At 42.5% G+C, this 10,495-nt stretch overlaps 1 non-coding gene across 1 annotated transcript; it reads left to right on the forward strand.

Moving 5' to 3' along the window:
- The first annotated feature begins 1,702 nt into the window (after nt 1–1,702).
- Trnaa-cgc (transfer RNA alanine (anticodon CGC)) lies at nt 1,703–1,775 on the forward strand. Its single transcript has one exon. It is a non-coding gene; the product is annotated as a tRNA-Ala (tRNA).
- Nucleotides 1,776–10,495: the final 8,720 nt, after the last annotated feature.

Consider the following 10,495-nt stretch of genomic DNA (forward strand, 5'->3'; position numbering starts at 1 on the left):
CCCCATATCATCACGCCGGGTGATACGCCAGTATGGCGATGACGAATACACGCTTCCAATGTGCGTTCACCGCGATGTCGCCAAACGCGGATGCGACCATCATGATGCTGTAAACAGAACCTGGATTCATGCGAAAAAATGACGTTTTGCCATTCGTGCACCCAGGTTCGTCGTTGAGTACACATCGCAGGCGCCCCTGTCTGTGATGCAGCATCAAGAGTAACCGCAGCCATGGTCTCCGACCCGATAGTCCATGCTGCTGCAAACGTCGTCGAACTGTTCGTGCAGATGGTTGTTGTCTTGCAAACGTCCCCATCTGTTGACTCAGAGATCGAGACGTGGCTGCACGATCCGTTACAGCCATGCGTATAAGATGCCTGTCATCTCGACTACTAGTGATACGAGGCCGTTGGGATCCAGCACGGCGTTTCGTATTATCCTCCTGAACCCACCGATTCCATATTCTGCTAACAGTCATTGGATCTGAACCAACGCGAGCAGCAATGTCGCGATACGATAAACCGCAATCGCGATAGGCTACAATCCGACCTTTATCAAAGTCGGAAACGTGATGGTACGCATTTGTCCTCCTTACACGAGGCATCACAACAACGTTTCACCAGGCAACGCTGGTCAACTGCTGTTTGTGTATGAGAAATCGATTGGAAACTTTCCTCACGTCAGCACGTTGTAGGTGTCGCCACCGGCGCCAACCTCGCGTGAATGCTCTGAAAAGCTAATCATTTGCATATCACAGCATCTTCTTCCTGTCGGTTAAATTTCGCGTCTGTTGCACGTCATCTTCGTGGTGTAGCAATTTTAATGGCCAGTAGTGTAAGTCCCCTTACACCTCTATAAGTCTGGTATGGGACTTGTGAAACACCCTGAATAGGACAGCAGGAGACCCATCATCTGGGCACAAATACCTCTGCTGATCAGTAAATACTTGCGGTCAATAATTCACACAGAGCGATCCTTCACACCGCGCGCCGAGTTTTATGCTCCGGTCGGCGGTGTCACAGCGGTCCGCCGCTCGTGTTAACTTTCCCATTCATCGCGTTATACTACACGTCCCTCTGCTGCAAGTACTTTATTAATGATCTGCTCCTGCCGCTGAATATTACACAGCTCGCCGTCAATTTATTCCAGCTGTTACATGTTTCACGAAACACTGCTGGTCGCTCCCTGCATCCTTTTTGGGAAGGGAAAAACACGGTCGCGATTTTTCTTAAATTTTATATTTAAACGCTTCACAACAGTTCCGTTTTGTTTCATGAATTTTCATGACACTGCGTGTAGGAGTTCTGTACTTCGTCCCACACAGGTTCGCTGCTAATTCTCCACGAAATTTTCCCTGGTACGTGGGGGAAAAATGCTGCTCTCCGTATCAAACTGAACACTAACAGACAGAATTTTTATTCTTCCCCTCAAGGGCGTTTTGTGATGTACATCTGTGTCATACATACCACATAAGAAATTTTTTCTCAGAGAAGGATCCCTGCAACTGATCTAGTGCTTGTACATGATATCTGTTCTGTGCATGCATCTTTGTAATTATAATGTAGCCCTGAAATTTACTCTGTCCATTTTAAGTGCTATATAATAATAAGTGATGCTCATTCACACTGTGCTCTGTACAAAAGGACAAATCGAAAGACCTTCTCCTGGTAGTTGATATGAAAAACCAGTCAGTTCTGCACCGGGCGAGGTGGCGCAGTGGTTAGCACACTGGACTCGCATTCGGGAGGACGACGGTTCAATCCCGTCTCCGGCCATCCTGATTTAGGTTTTCCGTGATTTCCCTAAATCGTTTCAGGCAAATGCCGGGATGGTTCCTTTGAAAGGGCACGGCCGATTTCCTTCCCAATCCTTCCCTAACCCGAGCTTGCGCTCCGTCTCTAATGACCTCGTTGTCGACGGGACGTTAAACAGTAACCACCACCCCCCCAGTCAGTTCTGCAGTCAAAGTACAGGGCTGTTACAAATGATTGAAGCGATTTCATAAATTCACTGTAGCTCCATTCATTGACATATGGTCACGACACACTACAGGTACGTAGAAAAACTCATAAAGTTTTGTTCGGCTGAAGCCGCACTTCAGGTTTCTGCCGTCAGAGCGCTCGAGAGCGCAGTGAGACAAAATGGCGACAGGAGCCGAGAAAGCGCATGTCGTGCTTGAAATGCACTCACATCAGTCAGTCATAACAGTGCAACGACACTTCAGGACGAAGTTCAACAAAGATCCACCAACTGCTAACTCCATTCGGCGATGGTATGCGCAGTTTAAAGCTTCTGGATGCCTCTGTAAGGGGAAATCAACGGGTCGGCCTGCAGTGAGCGAAGAAACGGTTGAACGCGTGCGGGCAAGTTTCACGCGTAGCCCGCGGAAAAATGGCTCATGCCACAACTGGAGACCGACAGCGCCGACTTCATCTTTCAACAGGATGGTGCTCCACCGCACTTCCATCACGATGTTCGGCATTTCTTAAACAGGAGATTGGAAAACCGATGGGTCGGTCGTGGTGGAGATCATGATCAGCAATTCATGTCATGGCCTTCACGCTCTCCCGACTTAACCCCATGCGATTTCTTTCTGTGGGGTTATGTGAAAGATTCAGTGTTTAAACCTCCTCTACCAAGAAACGTGCCAGAACTGCGAGCTCGCATCAACGATGCTTTCGAACTCATTGATGGGGACATGCTGCGCCGAGTGTGGGAGGAACTTGATTATCGGCTTGATGTCTGCCGAATCACTAAAGTGGCACATATCGAACATTTGTGAATGCCTAAAAAAACTCTTTGAGTTTTTGTATGTGTGTGCAAAGCATTTTGAAAATATCTCAAATAATAGAATTATTGTAGAGCTGTGAAATCGCTTCAATCATTTGTAATAACCCTGTAAGTAACACAAACGAAGTTTTCAAGTATTGTATGCTGGGAGATATCGAGGCAATTTTAACTATCTTAGTTCGAGAGCCTTTGTTACGGTTCACCATTTGGTCATTACTTTCGACAGTGTGATTGTTATGTCTTAAATGTAACTGTTAGATGTAGATGACTAGTGAGCATGCACAGAGATAAGTTACGAAAGGTTTCATATGCCATAACTCTTATTTAAAAAAAATGTAATTTTGCAATCGGTACATCACTTTACAGCTAGAAAAGGAGAGAAATGTTGGGTGACAATGAGACTGTAAATTCAGAGGCTTGTATTTCGATCCACAAACGCTGGAATTTCATTCTGACACCTATCATATCTACCTCTTCTGATAAAGCTTTGTGTACGTGAAATACAAAATTTCGCCTTGGTTTAAATTTCACGTTGTACAGCCTCTACCAATTAACTGTCAGAATAAGTCAGTTCACACGTCGGAGAAAGACAAAGATATTCCATATTCAAAGTGATGGAGCCGAGTAAAGCACCGTGGTCTTTAAACCAGTCTCCGGGTTTACGACAGGTTTAATTTCAACGAGAGGAATATATTAATTGGATAAATGATAATTAATTGAAACCCTCAGCTGCCCACGGGTGTTGTTGACAAACCTTGATGGGGACAGCTGAAAATGTGTTCCCCGACCGGGACTCGAACCCAGGATCTCCTGCTTACATGGAAGACACTCTGTCCAGCTGGGCCACCGAGGGCACACATGAATAGCGCGACTGCAGGGACTTATCCCTTGCACGCTTCCCGTGAGACCCACATTCCCAACTGCTCACAATCAACATACGTAATGTTCCTAATACATACTTTGCCCATCCACTTGTTACCAATTGAAAATAAACGGATAGATAAATTCAAAGTGGGTCCAAGCGTATCTAGAGAATCACACGTGGACGTGTCTAAGGTAACGATCACTATCACAATAACAAGTTGGGGAAAAGGGAGGTCAAGTCGTCACAGCTCAATCAAAATACAACTGTATACCTACTTACACGCCAAAATGGCTCTCAATATAACATACCGAAGCCATTTGCTGTAATGCATCCTTTTCAGTCTTCCTGCATCATTCTACTGTAGCGCTCATAACAAGTCCATTTCCTATTGTTACTACTGTTACAGACACTAAAAGAGCAAACGGCAATGATGTAAAGTCTCAAAATGATAAGATAACACAGAGAAGGCTGTATCTTTTACGACTCGGTTGAACTACGAACCAGAAAGAAGCTTAGCAAGCCAGTAACAGAGAGGCAGATGGTAGAAGCCTCACTTTAAAATACAAACCGAATTACATCTACATCTATTACCAATACTTCGCCACATGCTGATGAGAGATCAGTTCCAGTATAACATCGATTTTAGCAGACTTTTGTCGGTGTTCATGATCTAAAGAAGATTCCATCCATAGTTCAATGTTAAAGGCAGTCCCGCATAAACGTGCCACGACAAACAGTTACGTAGTCACGCGAGCAGCGTAATTTCTTCTGTGCCGGAGTGTTTCGCTGCCACCGACGCCACGGTCTCAACCACTGTCAAGGAATAACTTCCTTCATCAATAGAAACTGAGGCGCTGTGTGACGAATAAAGTAAACAAAAAATGTCAACAAACTAAATGTACTATCATTTTCACAGATTATAAAGAAAGTGGCACTTACGAATTTTTGTTTTATGGTGCATACTACTTTAACATGAGATAATATAATAGATATAAACAAAAACGTCTTTTAAATTCTCATGTTTGGCTCCATTACAGATATTTCAATAGAAAATGCTGACAGCAACCGGAACGAACACTACGCATACGGGAAAAACAGCACCAACAAAGATTGTGAAATTTTATTACAGAATACCTATTTCAGAATTGAAGGTTTCCCTGTTCCAGTAACTGATCTTGACACAATTCTGGTGTTGTGTATAACGGATTGTCTTTAGCTGTAACGTATTCAGGAATCACGTATTCCTCTTGTTATCTCCACTTCCGGGGCCTATCGCTGTAATAGAGGTGACATAGGTAGACTACCAACAGCGTTCCGCAAAATATACCTTCCGACAATATAGTGAGTGGGTGGATATTATTTACTCGAGACACGCATTCAGTTCCAGGAAGCCGTGGAATTGTAACAGCAGTTAATAACTCATTTGTAAAGATACTTCGCGGAAGAGACTGATGACGGAAAGCAAGTTCGGCAAGTTCCCATCTCCAGTTATAAACATTTTACAAGTAGCTCTCCAGTGAGTGGCGGAGGAGACTATCACTCATCTCTCTCCGCTCCCCACATTCCCATTCAGGTCGCCAATGGTGCGCAGGAATAATGACTCCGGTATTCCCCGTATCAACTGGAATTACTCTGATTTTTCCAGTAGTGGTAATTCCACCACTGCACGTGGGAGGAAGTAATATGTTGGCCGACTCTTCCTGGAACGTGCGCTCCCGGGATTTCAATACTGAAGCCACTCCGCGATACACCTCTGGACTGCCACTGGAGTTGTAATCGGCCGAGCTACGGTTTCATAAACAACCCCATTGTCGGTGGAAAACAATTTTCTAATAACTCTTCCACGAATTTCAGTCTGCTATTCGTTTTTCCTGTTACTATCATCTAGCGATTTTTCACTTTTGATCCTCTGGACGCTCTCTCCTAGATATTTTACGATTGTTAGTATATCCAGTGATTGGTTATCATTAGTGTAATGCGCCTTGCCACCTATTAAAGAGGTATGCTTTACTTTTAGTTATGCTGAGAGTCAACCACCAGTCGCTGCAGCAAGCGAGCATTCGTCATATTCCTGTCTTCCTGCATTTTGATAACATATTTATGATGTTACAACTTGCCTGATGTTACAACTTGCCTTTCTACAACAGTGTCATCCGCGAACATTTGTATATTTACTTATTTTTTTTTCATCATGTTCGATTCCATTGGAGTGATTGTGTCCCAAGACAGAGATGTAATCCAGGACAGAAAGAAGGTCAGCCAGCACTATGGTAATGTCACCTGCCTTTTTTATTGGATTGCAGATCTAGATTCCAACGGATCGTGCAGCTATCATCAGTGCTCTGTATACAAATAATACAAGAAACCAGCACACTGATCAAACGCCATGTCACAGTTGTACACAATTACAATTCAACATCTGAATACCGTTATAAGTAGTGATATAGACTGCACGTAATTATAACGACACAAATTCTAATCTGACTCAGGCATGTGAAACGTCCCCTTAGAAAAACTTATACAAGACTGTGCTTAAACTGACACACAATATTTTTAGCGCAACGCAATCTGACTTTCAGAAATCCCTACAAAAGAATGGCCCTGACTAACATTAAACTATACCTTTCACAAATCACTTACCTCACCAAAAATCTTCGTTACTCGAACTACTGCAATACAGCTAGCGCCACTACTGCCAGCTAAATAAAAGATTCAAACTACGGAAGGCACTAACTACTGATAGGCATAGTTAGTAAATGAAAGATTTTAATAGAGAACAAACAATGTATTTACCTTAAAAGTCATAATATATATAGCAGTTCATGATATCCAGTATTACAAATTTCAAAACTCCGCCATCTCTCTCCTCACATCCACCACTGCTGGCGGCTCACCTCCAACTGCACAACGCTACGCGCTGTTCACATCCAGCTGCCAAACACTACAATGGCAGACAACAATGCAAACTAGCCACAGACTGCACACAGCACAGCCAGTGATTTTCATACAGAGAGCGCTACGTGGCGGCGGCGTTACCAATATAAGAACCTAAACAGCCTACTTACACATGTACAAGCATTAATTCAATTGAGGCCGCTGCTTACAGATCCACACAGCTAACCTCGGTTTACGTCGTACTAGATATCCAACGCCCTCTATTTATTGTCATATGTAAAATATTGGGTTAAGACAAAAACAATTTGTACATAAAATACAGGGAATTCATATAGTAATTATAATAAAATACAATTTTGTCTAGAGGCATCAAATTCAAAAAAATTATAATGACAAGCGTTACATTACGTCACACTACATAGCCGGTGCTCTCTGCTTTTATTGCCCATATGTAAAAGAAAGGGTAATGTAACACTTGCCATAATGATTTTTTCAATGGTTCCCCCGCACGAAATGTTGTTCTAGTTAGTACAAATTTATTTGAGATGTAAGATTCTCGATTAAGAACCCACCTAACTGGGCGAAAGTTTCACACATGGCTGTTGGTTTGCGAATGCGGTACGTGCATGACGGGGCACAGGCACATTTTCCTGCCGATGTACGACTATTTTTTTTTTAAAGATCCGATCGGTCGCGAAATTAAAACCACAATGAAAATCCGATGAAGCTTTGCGCAGATGTGTAGTGCAGTGTTTCTAGTATGCCCGTCGATCGAGTAACGTCACGCTCTGCAAGTCTGAGTGCAAAGTGAGCACGTAAGGATTCCTAGAACAATAGTTTCCTGCCAAGTGTGAAGCGCGTGTTGTCATTAGATTTCTTCATGGTTCCGCCCGATTTCACGCAGACCACATAACGTAACTGCCATGCGTGCCGGGAAAATGCGGTAACAGTGCAGGGCCTTCGAAGCAGGACGTACAGACGTTCATGATGGAGGCGGTCAGACAAGGAAGGAAGCAAGTGTTAGCTGACGATCTTTTTCAGCGAGTGCATCAGGAGCTTCGAGAAAATCATCTACGAAGTGATCAGCGAAGAGGAATGTTGTCACCAGGCATTGTCCTTTTTGTCATACGATGACATGGTTGGAGACCGTGGCTGTTATTTGAAGACAAATGGTGATGGTGTTGAGACAGCAACCAGTCACAAATTTATTTTCAGTTCCTTTATTCAGAAGGTACCGTTACCGGTTTCGAATCATTACGATTCATCTTCAGACGGTTTTCATGCTTTCGATATAACATGTGGTGCCTTTTTTTTTACAGATTAATTGTCGTGAAATATCGGTTTGGAGTGTTTGTTTTCACAGTTTTCGTCCAACAGATGTGAATACATTTCCACTGCATTCTTGTCGTTGCATACGTAAATTTTTCTCACTGAACACTTTAGATTTGTCACACAATGGATTTCTGACACGCACCACATGATTTGATACATGCAAAGTGCTTACAAACATATGAGTGTCAAAGATGCTAGGATATATCGTAACATTATAAAGATGTTCCATGTTTGGAAAAAGATCATATATTCACTCATGCAACTGAAACGCCTTTTACACTAGTACAGAGCGACATAGATTTTGTGAGTTTTAGAGCGAATACTGTTACATTAATTATAAAGTTGTTCCATTTTTTTGAGTACTGTATAGGTGAGACAGTACATTGTTTATTTGCATTCAGCATCATGAGAATTCTAGTACAATTATTACTACAATTATCATGATGCTAAATGTAAAACTGTCTTGCCTATACAATACTAAAAAGAAATTGAACAACTTTATAATTAATATAAAGTATTCGCTCTAAAACTCACAAAATCAATGTCGCTCCATACTAGTGTAAAAGGAGTTTCAGTTGCATAAGTGAATATATGATCTTTTTCCAAACATGGAACATCTTTATAATGTTACGATATACCATAGCATCTTTGACACTCATATGTTTGTAAGCACTTTGCATGTATCAAGTCATGTGGTGCGTGTCAGAAATCCATTATGTGACAAATCCAAAGTGTTCAGTGAGAAAAATTTACGTGTGCAACGATAAGAATTCAGCGGAAATGTATTCACATCTGTTGAACGAAAACTATGAAAACAAACACTCCAAATCGACAAGTCACGACAATTAATCTGTAATAAAAACGCACCACATGTCGTAATGAAAGCATGAAAACCATCTGAAGATGAATCGTAGTGATTCGAAACCGGTAACGGTACCTTTTGAATAAAGGAACTAAAACTAAATTTGTGGCTGGTTGCTATCTCAACACCAACCATCAACATTGTCCTTTTTCACGACGATGTTCGGCCGCACACTGCAGCTGCAACAAAGGCGCTCTTGCAGAGTTTTCAATGGGCAGTATTTGATCACCCACCACGCAGCCCGGACTTGGTTCCCTCTAATTTCATCTTTGCTCACATGAACCGCTAGCTTTGAGGACAGCATTTTGGCACATACAACGAACTACAAATCAGCGTAGAGAATTAGGGAGAGCACTGGCGGCTGCCTTCTGTGATGAAGATATTAGAAAGATGGTACAACTCCACGAAAAATGTGTAAGTCAGTGGCGACTATGTGGAGAAGTAGCCGGAAGGTGTAGCCAAATGTTGCAAATACGCTGCTTGACAATTAGTATGGAACAGAGACGTTGTTGGACAGGAATATTCACACATTTGCCAAGGAAAATCGCCAAACAGCTGTACGTTTTAAGAAGTTATTTTATTTTATTTTGCGAACAGTTTCGGCATTTCAGTGTGCCGTCGTCAGACCCCATACTCACTTTATGTATAGACAGTCAGATGTATCGATATTAGCTCACGTGAGTCCTTCGTATCTGGATACCATGAATTCGTTATTCAACTGCTTCTTTCGAAGACTTGACAACTTGTCAGCTTGCTATCAGCTCTTGGAAGGAAGCACTCGAATAACGAATTCACAATATTCAGATACTGGCAGCTGCAGTATGCCAATATCGATACATCTTATTATCTTCACATGTGGTGCATATAGGGCCTGTAGACGGTATACTGAAATCCCCAAACTGGTTGTCAAAATAAAACAAAATAACTTCTTAAAACGTACGACTGTTTGGCGATTTCCCTTGGTAAACACTTGACCAGCCGCTGTCCCACATCCACAATGGATCAACAGTGATGGAATAATCATATTCAATCATGGACGAAATAACGCAGTATATGCATAACAGAGGTGTAGTGCCGTATGTCTAACAAAAAATGGTACATATATCACCACAAGTGAAAGCAGGATCTCCGCCCGAACAGGCTGTCCTATGCCTTGTGGAGTTTCGAACTGCAGTAGGTTAGTTATGGGAAGGAGGTAGAATCAGCTTTGTTAGTATGTGTCTTTACATGGCAGGAATGTTTTCGATAGGCAGACGCAAGCCCGTCCGAGTGGGGATGGAAGTGAAAAGTATCCTGTGTTAAACATGGCTTGTAATTCTCTAGAATTCCTTCCCACTTTCGAGACTATTGTTTTAAAGCTATTCTGCGAAATTTATAAACTGATACATGTAAAAATACATTACTGGCCATTAAAATTGCTACACCACGTACGGGCCTTTCTGGATAGAAAAAATGTTCGACTGCTGCCCTGGCCAGCACATTCTCCAGATCTCACACCAACTGAAAACGTCTGGTCAATGGTGGTCGAGCAACTGGCTCATCACAATACGTCAGTCACTACTCCTGATGAACTGTGGTATCGTGTTGAACCTGAACCTGTACACGCCATTCAAGCTCTGTTTGACTCAATGCCCAGGCGTATGAAGGCCGTTATTACGGCCAGAGGTGGTTGTTCTGGGTACTGATTTCTCAGTATCTATGCACCCAAATTGCGTGAAAATGTAATCACATGTCAGTTCTAGTATAATATA

This window comes from Schistocerca cancellata, chromosome 6 (assembly GCF_023864275.1).
Source record: "Schistocerca cancellata isolate TAMUIC-IGC-003103 chromosome 6, iqSchCanc2.1, whole genome shotgun sequence".
Taxonomy (NCBI): Eukaryota; Metazoa; Arthropoda; class Insecta; order Orthoptera; family Acrididae; genus Schistocerca; species Schistocerca cancellata.